We start from the raw sequence: 15,496 nt of genomic DNA on the forward strand, positions 1-15,496 counted from the left end.
AAAAGTATCAAAGCAACGAGTGCCCGACACTCTGCCCTCAGATCTATCGATACGTGTTTTCAAACGATCGTTATATATATAACGACGCTTTGATATTTTTCGGGATGAACTGAAACAAAACCGTACTGTATATGAACTTTTCAACAAGATTTGTTCAAAGGTTCCTGACATTTCTACTGGAATAACTTTAAGTTTTCGTAGTCAAGTACTTTAAGTAGTGCTTATATTATACACATACATGCATATATAACTTTGATGAAAGTGAATGAACACGAGTAAAAAAAAAATAATAATCTAAACAAACGCCCAAATCTTGTCCCCTTTTTCTTCTAAGGTATTTTTTTTCTTTTTCTTTTGTTAAACCATTCCGAAGACAGGTCGCGTCAGTAACGTGACTGGCAGGGGCCCCATAGATCTTGCTAAATTATTCTGACGAGAAAATTGCAATGCCGCGATGAAGGCGTGTCTGGAGGGTGTATAATTGAGTTTCCAAACCCTCCACCATTAGTCGTGGCATTACACGTCATTCATTCATATATATATATCTCCCCCTTTCTTACACTTCTCTTCGTTCAGATACTAACAGATATCTACCTGAGATTTATCTGTCGACGCAAATAAATTACCGACAATCACCAAGCTCCCATACAATTTCTATCTAACGCTTGATGCGGAGGGTCAATCGTAGAAATGCCAATCCTAGAAAAGAGGTGTGGCTACATAAACTTTCCTCTCTCTCGAACGAATCGCACGTCGAAAGAATTTTAAATGGAACGGACGTACGTTCTATAAACGTCCCGTATTTAAAAGAAGATAAAAAAATAAAGAAAGAAAGAAAAAAAATATCTAATCATGTTTATGCGTCATTTTTGTCATAGCAATAGTTCGTTAAATGACGAATAAATTGAAATGAAAATTAATTGAATTTGATTTCTGAAAATATTAATGAGAAGAAGGGGTGGGGGAGAAGTTTCAATTACGAACGAGAATATTATTTGCGAATAATTTTATTGGAAATAGAAAGACAGAGAGAAAGAGAGAGAGAGAGAGAGAGAGAGAGAGAGAGAGAGAGATGATAGATTTGTATTTCGTCTTGCACTATCACCGAAAGATTCCTTCGGGCTATTGCGAGTCACTGTTTCGATATGGCAACGATCCCTATCAATATCTACGTCCATCAACATTGAGATACGTGAAGATAGGAGTATGGCCCCGCCCACAAGTACCTATCATTCGAACTTTCAATCGATTTTCACTCCGATGATAATCGTTTCAGCCCTTTGCCGTACGATATCTCATTGACATCTCATCTACAAAACTTTATTGCCACAGTGATGATGGTCTTCTTTTTTTTTCTTTCTCTGTCTCTCTCTCTCTCTCTCTCTCTCTCTCTCCCTCCATATATTTATCTCGATTCCTATCTTACATTTTACATATACTTTTTGTTTTTTATTTTTATTTTTATTTATTTTTTTCCTTCTTTTTTTTTATTTTCATTTTACATACGAGAGAAACTATCTAAAAAGGGAAGATATATCGTGCTTATTTGCACGATACCATCGCGTTCGTTATATGAATAGAGTTGGTTGGGGAAAAGAAAAAAAAAATCCTACACACATGGAGTACTCGATAGCAAATCAAAATCTAATGCCACCCAATCGTTGCTCGGGTTCGTTTATTCTAATATCGATTTATTAAAAGTACACGTTTGTAAGAGTTCTTTTATGTATGATATTACACTTTTTACTTTTTACGATGTCATCAAAAAAAGAAAAAAAGAGATAGAGAGAAGTTAGTGGATTCGAAACTTTATAGTAGGTATGTTTGTTGTTTGCTTGTTTGTTTTTTTTTCTTTCATACATGCACATAATATTTGTTTTAAAAAGTAAAAAATGCGCACGAATAAGAGCGTACGTATTTTGTTTATAAATAAAGAATCACAAGTACCATCGTTGTTTCCTCGTGTAATAACTACCAAACCACCGAATGGGATATTTTGCAAGCATAATTAAATATTGTTACAAGAATTTTCGATAGTGTTAAATAAACAAAATTCGTAGAAAGAATAATAATCCATAAATATAATTTCTATCTTTATTATTCTTTACTATATGTAAGTAATAAGTTTACTAGATAATTTACATGCAAGTCTTATTCTCGAATACTACAAGTTTCTACTAACTATTTGGTCCTAAATTAAATGAAAATGTTTCGTAAATTTCTCGACAATCGTTTAGCGAGAAAATAACATAATAGTTGGTAGATCTTTGTTTCGGCCGTTTTCATATTTGGCCTATTCAGGTGAGCAAGAGGGGATAGTTCAAAGAGGTTGCATATGTTTACGGTGCTGAGAAACTTACTATCCGTATATTTACATGTTCCCCTATATAAGCAAATGTCTCAAGTAGAATTGAGAATGTATGGAGCTTTGCGACTCGCTTCGTCGACTATATGGGGTCGTGGCACCGTCTAAGTCCCGCTTTGTACTTTCTCTGTCTCTTTCTCTACTTCTCTCCATTCATCGTACAAGAAAGTAAAATTAGCGAACAACGGAAAATATAATAATATTCTCAAAGTATCTTCCGACGTCTCTTTTTTCCGTTTATATTTGCAAATGCAAATTACACATATTTATTATGTGGAAAATGTATTACTTTATTTTCCGATAGGTTTAAAATAAAATTATAAGTAAAATAAAATAATAGAATAATTAATATCGTAAATCGCGATACGTGTCAACTGAACTTTTATCTAATGACAAAAATTATATTTAAAAAAGGCACCTTGTAGGTACTAGTAGTAAAACATTAATATTTTTGAAAAATGCTTGGTGTAATCGACTCGAAATTATACGATATCAAAAGAGAGAGAGAGAGGAAGAAAGAAAGGAAGGAAAAAGGAAAAGTGTAACGATATCTTTGAACGGTGATATCGTTGCCTCGGTATTTATTTTCCGAGTTACGTCGCTAAAAGTCACGCGACCGTTTCCTTTATTTCTTTCCAACGTCGGAGCTTTCGTGATATTGCCATGGAGATTATAATAGCACAATGCTTTAGCTTTCCGACGTTTCTTTTCAAAGCGAATAAGAAAAAAAATTTATATATATATATATATTAAAAAGAGGAGAAAAAATAAAATAAAAAAAAAAGGTAACAACCATATAAAACTTGCTGAGTAGTTTTGTGAAATTTATATGTGAGAGTCTAGGTATATGTTAAAAAGATCACAATCATGTACACAACGATCCAACCACTTTAATCTACCTATATATTTTTTATTAGCATCGTTCTTTATCCGCTGTCAGTCTCGAATCTCTAGTGATTCTTAGTTAAACTTCATGATCTTAATGAAAATTCATAAGACGTGATATAAATTAAAATACGATAGTCCAACTCATATTTCATCTATGTCGTGATTCTTCCTCAGGGTAATTGTAGAGAGATACTTGCCTGAGGAAGATAGTCTTTCATAGACTCTTAAATCCTTCGTGAAAAGGAATAAAAAAAAAAAAAAAAAAAAAAATTAAAATGCAGGATAAAAATTTGAGATTTTGTCAAGATCTTTCGTTGTATATTTTTTTTTCTTTATTTTTTTTTTCCTTTTTTTTACACGAGTCCAACGTATCACATAAATCTACCATAATCATCGAATTCGTGTAACGATAATTAATACTATAGTGACACCTTTGCATCGTCATCATCGTTAAACAATTCGTCGGCACTGTGAGTCTCACTCGCGGGCTGGTAGGATCATTGTGGCGTTGTGCGTTGTAACAATAAGCATCTCGTTGACACTGTGACAAGCAGGATACGTTCGTTGCATCCTCTCCCTAACCAAGGGAAGGTTTACTTGTTTATCCGTAATTAGCCTAATGGCCGGCTACACCGCGTCGTTTCAAACTAAACGTTCATGGTAGTTCACGTCGGTGATGCTTCGAAACGTTTTCGAGGACACAAGAACTACACGTTAGTCGATATTCAGCTTGAAAATCCAAAGATGTGGTTTTAACCATAATTTCAATCTTATTTCCTTTCATATATATATTACGATTATTCTTTGTATATTTTTCTTTATGTTTAGCGTAAATTATAACAAGTATCTCGATAATTTACGAAACTTCTTTTATTTCTTATTATTTTTTTTAACGAAACTTTTATCTTAATTGCAATTATTATTGATCGATAATAATTAATTAATTAGTTAGAAAGCAAGTTTAGTAAGCGTTACTTTGTGTGTTGGAAAGTCGTAAAGCTGTGGATCGAATTTAACTTCACATAGAATAAAGGGAGAGTTAACGTTAACCTCGACGCCCTAGCTTTTCTTTCTCTCTCCCTTTTTCTCTCTTTCTATCTCACTCCCTTTATCTCCTTCGTTGTTCTGCTTTCCCTAAGCGCACCGTATTTTTCTCGAAGTTAACTCCTTGTTAAGTTCTTTTAAAATCCCCGGAGGTTCGTGTTTCGGGTAGTACGCCGTGCTACAATAGATTCTAACTCTTTTGTACTCTCTACAAAAAAGGGAAGGGTGAGAGTGCACGAAAGAAACGGTTTTCAAATTCAGTTCTTTCTCCTTCTCATGAAAAATTGATCGTAATAGGTTAATAAATGAATTTCATGCATTTTAAACATCTACTTATATAGGTAGATAACTAGGTACGCATAGTTTGAAATGTTAAACGTTTTAAGTACGATTCACGTTGAACATTAATTAATCATACATGCGAACTTTTGATTAATTAGCTATAATGAACTCAAGTTGTATAAGCAATCGATTAAAGTTTTTGGAAAAATATTGTTAGGTATTAATGAGTCTGCAATACACGGACTATTATTGATTATATCAAGATTCGGTTATCGTTTTATTTTATACTTTTTGTCGTTTACTATCAGGAACATAATTAAATAATTAGTTTGAATCAACGAGTTGTTTCTTAATTTCAATATCGATTATACGCATTGAGAATATATTTCGATATAAAGGAGAATCGTATAGACCATCCAATCTAAATATTATTACTTTACTATATAAATGACGATCAATGCTAACATATTATATTCATACGATATTTTAGCTAATAATCCTCTAAACCGAATGAACATTTATAGAATCAACACAGAAACGATATTAATTATAGGTGAAATCGTTCGTAAAATGGATTAAATATTAAATAGATATATAGCTGTTAAACTTTGATATAATCAATTAACTTAATGTGTTTGTTACGTTTGTATCTTACGCTACTATATCTGATAGACAGGAACAATTCATGGGAAAAGAAAAACATTCGCTCTCATTTAACAAAAATATCTGACAAATTTCAATAACAATTATGAAAAAAATGAAGGTAATGAATATTACGGTATTTGAGATACCATAGAATCAATATTAAATTGATGTGTCGAATTGTTTGGGATTCAACATGCGTAGTCGCCGATCTCATATCTAATAACTGCCGATCGGTCAAACCGGCATGAATTTGAAGAGCGATTGGATCGCGGTTGCGCGTGCAAGTGTAATGCAAATATCTCTTCGTTATTAATGCGATTCGTGTACGATGTATCGAGCGTATCGCCTAGACGGCATGCCCCGAAGGAATATCAAAGCATAGGACGGCCTTGTCGAACGTGAATCGGATAAGAACGTGGACCTTCTCAATTCGGTTGCCATGAAACACCCAACGATAAATTCCAAATCTCTCGATTTCATTTTCCAAGAAAAGGTCGGAGAGAAAACAATAGGTATTATCCCCTTATATCGTAAATCACTTTTCTTCTTTTTTTCCGATCAAAATAAAAGTTGCTGACTCGTTCTCTAATTTTCTTATAATATTCCTTTTATTATAATATATCAAATTATATTCCATTGTTTCTATATTACAATTATTTTTCATGGGTAGATGATTTTTTCAAAAAAAAAAAAAAAAAAAAAGAAAGAAAATATAAATATACGTGATTTTTGCGAACGCAAAGATAATAATTGCAAGTAAAATTAATTGTATAATTTATGTTAGGATCATAAAATACGTCTACCATTTCTAATTAATAAAGGTTGACTTTTCGATTTATAGTATTCACTTTATTTATGTATATGGTATATAAATGAAAAAGATCTATTGCTTGAACATAAATATTTCTTCATTTCGTGCTATTACATTATACTTTTTTATTCATAGTCAAATATATTTAAGATAACGAAGTAATCGTGATTAATTAAGTCAGCAATTGGAATCGACTAAACTAAAGAAAAGAAAGGCTTACGTTGGCGTTGGCGTTTGATTCAAGTCAATTGCGTTTCAATTTGTGAGATAATAGACGTGTCTATTTTAAAACGAATTCCATCGAGACGTGGAATCATTATCGAATTCTCATTCGATTCCCGATCGTTTGTAAATTTTATGAAGTATCGTAGGTGGGTCTGATCGATACGGGGGGAAAAAATAAAATAAAATTGTAACACAGAAAGGAGAGAGAGAGAGAGTCAGTGAGAGAGAGAAAGACAACAGAAGCAGGGTGCCATTGAAATTTAATTAATCGCGTCAATAACATGGAAATAATTCGGTTTTTATCGATGGATCTGTCGCAAAAATCACTCGTTTATAGGCGATAAATGTTGGAAAACTGGAAAGCGAGAAACACGACACAAAGCTTCACATCGATTATTTACTGCTGTTTATTTTTTCAACGTGATTACTAACACCTGCAAAGCTTTTGCATCTACGCACCGTTCTCTTCTAGTCTGGTAACGACACACACACATATACGTACATATGTTCGTATTTTCCATAACGTTGTCAAAATAATTTTCTTCGTTGGTAAATCGCCGCTAAGAATCCAATTATCTTTCATTGATTTATTTATTTAACGCCGGTCGCGTGTTTTTTTTAACAAAATTTTGTAACAATTTTCAATATAGCCGTTGATAATAATAATAATAATAATAATAATAATAATAATAATAATAAATAACCGTATTAACTCATTTTAAATTTATTGCTTATGATTGTAGTAGCCAACCGTAATCATTATTATTTCCATGGGAGAAATTTAATGCGTGCGATTTTAATTAAGTAACCTACTAATAACAATTACACGTATTCGATGTACGTAAACAAATAATATATGCATTATTAACATACCAAATCACCCATATATCAAACTTAAGGAAGTTTTTAAAAAAATGTGTGTGAACTACTTTTATATATTATATTACTCTAATACGAAAAGTAAAAACAGTTAAAAGCGAGAAAAAGGGTCATTCGATTGTAGTTGCGTGATTCGTAAAACTTTACCTCACTCGAAACTATTACATTCTTCAGCATATAACAAGGCGCGAACGAGACTTATTATTTGTAAAGCACACAATTGAAAAATCGAAACAGCATATCTATGAAAAAATTATAATGCACACAATGGCCTTTTTTTTTTTTAAAAAAAAGATAGCATAGGATAGAAAGAAGGGGAAAAGAATAAATAACAAAAAGGAAAAAAAAAGAATAGAAAAATGAGAATATTCAAAGAAGAAAAAATGGTAGGACTGAAAAAAAGTTGAAGGGACTTTAGTGCAGCTACTTTTGCTCTGCCCTCAATACTTTCAGTTAATTAAATTTGCCGCGTTATTAACGTTTATGCGGCCAGAAAGTTCGCGCTCATAAAAAACCGCGGTTATTCCTGTTCCTGAAGTTGGCGTTAGTAAAGGTTGCTTGCTTGCTTGCTTGGGGTTGAGTGACTCGTACACCCTTTGCGCGCGCGTTCACACACACACACACACAACTACACAAATGTAATCACATATAATTGCGTATGTACTTCTCTTCGTCATCACTGTGGTTCTCGTTGAAGGAGCCGTCGACTGAAAACGTTCGCGTGTCTCATTGCGTAGAATCAATACCTCGTTTCTACACGCAAGTCTTTCTTTCTTTCTTTCTTTTTTCTTTCCTCCTTTCTTTCGTGTACCTCTCGTTTCGTGGTTCTCTACGGACACAATCCACCCTTCCGCTTTAATTCACCCTTCATTGTTAAACCCAACCCTTTTCTCTTTTATTCTCGACTAAAAGCAGAGATACATTTTGTTTTTTTTTTCTTTTTTTTTTTCTATTTAGTGTCCTTTTTCTTTTTCTTTTTCTTTTACCAAAGTTATTCATTTAAATTTGAAACTATTGGGTTACTCGATTATGGAGGTTTTATTTTTTTTTTTTTACTTTTTTCTTTTTATCATCATTGGTTTATCTCGATGAAGCCGAGTATAGAAAGAATAAAAAATAACGAGAAAGAAAATGAGAAATATATATGTAGAAAAAAAAAAGAAGAAAAAAACGAAAAATAAAAAGAGAAAAAAATGGAAATATCAAGATTGTGATTCTTTCGTTTTACGAATGAATTATTTTTAACTTCATTTTACGCTATTAGCTTTCCACTCGCCATAGAATATAACTCTACTTATTTCGTGAACAAAACGAAATTATCTGTCATACTGCAAAAAGAATATGCATTCCTTTTTATTTTATCTCCTTTTTATTTTTCATTTTTTCCTCTCTCTCTGTCTCTCTCTCTTTTTCTATTTCTTTTTTTTTATCTTCTCTTTTTTCCACACCGAACGAGTAGAAATATTTCAAGGTGGAACTTCATACGGTGAAAGGTTGTAATAGCGTTGGTGGTGGAACTACGATCCCAGAACGTCGAGAATCTAGTAATTTTGAGAATCACGCCAAATTCCTAGACGACACTCTGTCTGACTCTCAAGTCTCTGACTTGAAACATTCCGCATAGTATCTTCTGTGCATCTTTTCATAAATAAGAACGGTCATTTTATTTTCAACGATCTAACTTGTAGATTTATATGAAATTCTACGAGGAAATATTTTCTTTTTTTTTCCTTCCTTTTCGTTTTCTAATTTTCTCTTTTCTTTTTTCATTTCCATTTTTTGTTATTTTCATATCCCGAACTTTACGGTCACGCTCGATTATCTCGAATTGTTTCTTCGATTCTCGTTTCTCGCTTTTCCTAAAAGCAACTCGCGAGAATAGAACTCGAATATAGTCGACTTTCTCCGAGAGTTTAATTATCGTTCCACCAAATTAGTAATTTCGGTAGAAGAAACTTTTGTACGCAAACTTGGCATTTTAAATCGATCGAATTCTTTTCACTGAGTTTTACGTTTTATGGAAAATAAATCGCATAAATGAGAGAAAATTAACTCTAAGTATATATATATATATACGTGAAACCAATGGAAAACGTGTTATTTTAACCGTCCTAAGATAAATAATGAAAGAACGAAATTCATTTAACAACAAAAATAACTCTTCCGAGTGCCTTCGAATAATGCACAAAGAGCAGAATATTATCTCTTAATATTGCGAGAAATAGTAAACAAATGTAAAGGATTGTTAGAAAAAGTTTTAAATTGATTGTAATGATATTAATAGATCAACGAAATAAATGTTTTTTTTTTTTTAAATAAATCGAATAATGATGAATGATATTTAATCGATCGATAAAGGATTGACAAATTTAAAAAAGAAACGACGATTATTATTAAATTTTGGTATTAACTTAAAAAAATATTATATTCCACTAACCGTGATGCAAATGATGTATAATTTAAAATTAATTAACTTCTTAAAATAAAATTGTGAATAGGTGAGGGTTTATTTTATTTTATTTTATTTTCTTTTTTCGTTACCAACGATAACATTGACTTCTTTTCATTTTAGGTACTTTCTTCTATATATACATATATATATATATATATATTTCTTTTTTAAATGTATATACATATACTATTTTATATATATATATATAGGTATGTACGTATACTATATATATATATTTCGACAGGCCGGGACTTTCTAATAAATAAAGGCCCACTAACGCCGGTAATAGAACGATGCCGTGAATGGAAAGTATATAAATCTCGTCTAAAAGAGAACCTGCCTCGTATTCATGATACACCGTGGCGTTCGCGTATCGAAATAAAATCATCCAACGAAAGAAGAGGAGAAAATAAATAAAAAAAAAAAAAGAAGAAAAAGGAAAAATAATAAAAAAGATAGAGAAATGAACCCTCGTAGATATTCTTTTCGTGTAAATTAATGTCGTTCGTTGCAAGTTCGAATCGTTGTGTTCTAATGAAAATAGCTAAAGAAGAGTAAATTCTATATAGGTACACATTTTTATTTCGTTTCTTTCGTGAATTTAATGAATTATTTACAGTAATACTTATCATTTTGTATATTTTAATTTTGAGAAAAAGAAAAAAAAACGATGAGAAGAAATTTCGAAGGAGCTTCTTTAATATACAAAAAGAAACGTCGTATCTTTTATTCTTAAACGTATGAATAAGAAATCTTTATGAAAACGAGATCAAGGTAGTGGTTGTGTGCACATGTGCGTGTATGTGTATACCTTTTGTAAAGGGAAATAGACGAAATGAATAATCGATTTGACACGTTAAAATCGGATCTTTCGACATTGACATCGTCGCTCGATGAAAATCGTTTAATTCGATTGCAAATTCTATTCAACTTCCCGTTTTACAACCAACGTAGACGACGATTATTTATTATAAGAACAGAAAAAGAAATTGCATTTGGAAAATTCATCTTTCCTCTTTTACTTGATAATCAAGGTATATGTACAACTATGAAAAAATTTATTTCACGACGAATATGAAGCAAATAAATAATAGTTTTTTAATGAAATTTTCCTTTGACAAGTCCTATCGCTCGAAGGAAGAAAACTTTCTTACCGAACGGTATAAAATATGCTCCGTTAGATACTCGGTTACTTTTCCAGTTCCTTGAACAGACCTTACTACTGCTAAATCCAGTACCGTAGACGTTTTTATTTTCTACTATAAAGAAGACGAACAGATTTTCAGTAGATTTATAGCCGTCGTCTTCGTCGTCGTCGTCATTTTCTTCTTTGTTGTCTAAATTAATACTTCTCAAAGCATGGTCAGTGGTGCTTAAAAAAGATCCTTCAAATCCTTTTAGATAATCCTGTAACCATTAATGATTTTTATTAAGGACGAATCAAAAGTATTACTTAAATTAATCAAAAGTTTTAACAATTAGAAACAAAAATTAGTTTAAAAAGTTTTACGAATAAAGTAATTGATGTTTTAAAATCATTCAGAGACTTTTGATCTTAACAACAAATGTTTCATTTTTAATGAAGCATATATAATTCTATATCATAAATCTGAGTTATTTGAAGTCGTTAAATTTTCTTTCTAACACAAAACATTTATCTAAATCTTCATCATTCGTCTTGACAATTCCTCAATCAAATCGATATATATCGATGTATATATATATATATAAGCAACGTAGAAAGAAAAGTTTCATATAACATGTGATAAAAATGAACGCAACAACGGTTAACATAAAATATGACGTCGTCGAACTTGTAGTTCGATCAATCATAACTGCGAACAAGGGATAAACTTGCACGAGTTCTTCCTCTTCTTTTTATTCTCATTCTTTCAATAGGAGATAGCCGATAGGGAAATCATTTTTTTCCACTTTCACGGCACATTACGCGGCTGTTATCGCATCATTTCAATGCATGATATTGATGGCCAGGCAAGTCTCGTATCAAGAAATAAGCGTTTGAATATAAACGCGAAAGATCTCTTTTTCTTCTTCTTTTTCTTTTTCTTCTTTTACACAAAAAACATCTCTTTTGAGAATATATATGTTCATACAATTCCGTTTCCATGCGTATCTCTAACAATAAGTCTCAGAAGATCGAACCACTTGTTACGATAACGATCTTATGTTGTAAAACGATGCTACGTGGGTAGTTTTTAAAATACATTTTTAAAAATATCAAAGTAACCTATCCTTCTTGAATAAAAGAATATAAGATTCGTAGAATCTTTGAAAGTTCATCAATCTTTCATTAAAGATTATCTTCGTATGTAGTTCGTTTTTGAATAAGAAGGAAGACTTTACATATCCTTAGCATAAGAATCAGACGCCTCTATTCTACAAAAGCGAACTTTGCTACGTAGTTCGAGCCATCTTACTGCATATTCAAGTACACTTCTAATCTGTTTTAAGTTAAGTATAGATAAAAAAAAGAGATCACTCTCAAATACCTCTAATCTTGTTTCATTAAATTATCATTATTTTCTTGTCGATTCTATTAGATTTTTTATAAACAATTGTACGAAACTTTTGTTAATTTTTGGCATGCAAAAATAGCAAATTTATAACACCCATCGGAGATATTATTAAAGTAAGATAAGTAATAAGATAAATAAAAGCTTTATCCTAATCGTTAAGAAGGTTCAAAAATCTTTCAATTTTCAATAGTAAGAACTATCGATAGTAACTTGAAATCTTGGAACAGTAAACTGTAGTTTAAATCGTTTTCGATAGAAACTGATCGTGAAACGATCAAAGAATCATAACTCAACTCGAAACTTACTCTCTCTCTCTCTCTCTCTCTCTCTCTTCCTATATATTTATCTGTCCTTTTTCCTTTGGTATCGCGTGCACTAGAGGTCCAAGAAACTTAGGGTGGCGGTTCGTGTGGCCGCCTTTATCTCGTTAATCCAATATTTCGTCCGTACGTCGACGGTGCGGCCATTTCCGGTGCGATTTCGTGGAACACGAAACGACGTCACCCAACGATGGTGGCGGTACTGGCGTGGGTGGTGCTGCACCACCAGTCGGACCGCATCGAGGGTGAGTCGGGTGAAAGGGCGGAAAGGGTGTGCCGATCGAAGGCCAGATCGCGGTTCTCTCCCTATCGCGACAGCCTATTGAATTTAACGAATGCTTACCGCAAACGAGTTAACCTTTTGCTCCGTACTTCCATTTGCCGCTGCTGCTGCTGCTTCTACTGCTTGCACTGTTTCCAACTTTCAAGCCAGTTCACAAGATTTATACTTTTAGTGTTTTTCTTTCGAATGTTCAAATACGTTCAGTATCACGAAAAATTTCTTACTCATTTACAACATAATCATTTTCATCGCGAAATTTTCATTATTATAATTAAATAAATGAACTTTATATATGTATTTATATAAAGTTCATACATTAAAAATAATTATAACGATGGTTTTATATATCACATGCCATTCTTTCGTTTATTTTTGCCAACTCATTAATTAAATAAAATTATAATATTTTCGATATGAATGTTGTTATATTATTAAGCAAAATATTGGGATTCGCGTGTACATATATTGCAAAGTTTCCAGTTGTCAGACTCATTTTTGTTTATACTGTTTTAATGAAATTCATTTCAAAATTTAATTTTTATAAAATATTATGTTCGTTTAAAATCAACAAAAAAATAATTAAAGTGATTACTGATATTTCAAATAATAATTTACTTATACGTTATATTATAAGTTTTCTTTTATTCATATTTTCATTATTTCACTTTTAGGAAAAATGAAAATTATTAATAGCAATTATCAAGCGTTGAATATATACTTTTAATGTATAAATTGAATAGTACATTGTGTTATCCAGTTATACGTATTATTCCAAATGTTTAATTTAATAATATTTAACTTATTATAATTAATTTGTAATATTTATAAGCACACCGATTATCGGTGACTATCATAATCCCGTTAAAAAGATAATCAGTGTTTACGAAAGCATGTAAAATTAGTCAGAAAATAAAAAATAACGATTATAAAAATAAATAAAAAGATAAGTATTTTTTTTTTTTAGATGAATTTAATAGACTCGCATAAATTTTAAAAAGCGAACTCGAAATTGGTTTGAGGTTCTTTGACTTAGGAAAGGTGAATAGATTGAAACGAAAAGAGAAATTAGCAAAATTAATTAGATTCGAATGCGTGACACCATCTAAAACGAAATTTGGTAGGTTTTAACGTAGAGTTTATTTGCTTATCCCTCTCTCCCACCGTAGTAGCTACGTACTTTAACGAGAATGTAAAACTAACGTGCCGCGACGTACAAGCTACGTTAACCGTGTATTATGGGTCTGCGTAGAGAGTCAAAACTAAATGCAGTAGCTGCTAATTAACAATTCAAACTTTCCTCCCCTCTGCCCCCTTCCCCCACATCTCCGTCATGTCCACTGGCATGTTTACCACTAACGAGCCGTAGCACGAGAATTAACGCATTCAAAGTTCTTAACCGTTCTTACATGATATTTCTGCAAATGATATATAAAATGAATATCATAGAAATTTAAATCTTCCGAATGATCCGATAATATTTCTTAAAAGCATATCAAAGTAAGCCGTAAAGCGTTTTAAACGAATCCGCTTTCTGGAAGCTTCTCTGACGCAAAAGCGACTTTCAATGATTCAAACTAAACTTTCATGCATATTCTCGCGAAGAACGTTGAAGAGTAAAACCAAATCGAATTGTATTTGCTTGCACATGTATATTAAAATTCATTTTAAAATAAACTAAATTCGAATGTAAAAACAAGAGGATTAAATTAAATTAAAAAAATTTTCATGAAAAATATTAAATTAGACCGCGATGGTTAATAGGCTAACTTTAATATAATCCTATTATAAATATACGAAGAGTCAAAACTTTTCGCGTTATTTTATTTTATTACCCGAACTTATTCTTTATCTATCTATATATATTATAAATTTATTAAAAAAATATTTTCTCTTCGGTACAGAACAATCTCCTATCGCGTACCAGACATTGTTCACATGCTTTTTCTTACTCGCGATCATTATTGAAGTAAATTTTTCGAAGGATAACGACAAGTATTATTATCATTATTATTTTTTTTGCTTATAGAGAAAAAAAGTTTTTTTTTTCGTCAGATGGAAGGACGGACGCTCGATTTAATCTAATCGATTAAGTTAACGCATAGAATAAGGTTTCGACGTACGTATAAAACTTTAGTGAGATTGGACATTTTATTAAGAAAATATTGTAACTCCCGTCAGATATAACAATATCATTTAAGTGTATTTATTACATACACTGGCCGTTAACGTCCCGTTAGCTATCGTTATTCGTAGTAAAATAACGATGCTAGTGATATTATTTAATCGACCAGCCGATATTTTCCAATACCAGGGGAGAGGACCATCGTCCGATAACGCGAATTTACTCGAACATTTCGTCACGAGCCATCGGGGAAAGAATTTTGTTAAACGCGACGATAAAGAAGCACGCTAATGAGAGCACGTAAATCGAATTTTACGAGATCGACCCTCCACCCTCTTATTCCTCCCCACACTTACTGCCCTACTGCTTTCGAAACCCTTCATCGTAGTTCGTTCGGTGTAATTTTTCTTCTAATATTCCACACCGTGAGCTTAATTCTACTTTGTCGTTGTTACATTGATTTCCTCAGACGTTTGCTTCTTTACAATTCCGAAAACTAATCAACGTTATTAATAATGTATGAACAATGAAGATATATCAAGAAACGTGGCAAAATTCTAAAATATTATTCGGTTAGACGAATTTATTGAACTTGACGTTTATATGCGGTTACATGTAAAGTGGGGCTAGCATTTGAACAACG

The 15,496-nt window shown here is 31.9% G+C and overlaps 2 protein-coding genes across 2 annotated transcripts in view; one reads left to right on the forward strand and one right to left on the reverse strand.

Annotated features, from left to right (window-relative positions):
• LOC149032981 (uncharacterized) overlaps positions 1–14,385 on the reverse strand; it is a 78,204-nt gene extending 63,819 nt beyond the window's left edge. Inside the window, exons 1-2 of the mRNA XM_089171207.1 lie at positions 12,792–14,385; positions 10,746–10,998 (exon numbers count right to left, since the gene is read on the reverse strand). The gene's annotated coding sequence lies outside the window, so the exon portion shown is untranslated. The remainder of the gene's footprint in view (positions 1–10,745; positions 10,999–12,791) is intronic.
• Positions 1–15,496, forward strand: part of dpr12 (defective proboscis extension response 12) — a 231,958-nt gene that overhangs the window by 34,534 nt on the left and 181,928 nt on the right. The window lies entirely within an intron of this gene.

This window comes from Polistes dominula, unplaced genomic scaffold (assembly GCF_049000335.1).
Source record: "Polistes dominula isolate Pdom_NZ unplaced genomic scaffold, Pdom_raw_medaka contig_31, whole genome shotgun sequence".
Lineage (NCBI taxonomy): Eukaryota > Metazoa > Arthropoda > Insecta > Hymenoptera > Vespidae > Polistes > Polistes dominula.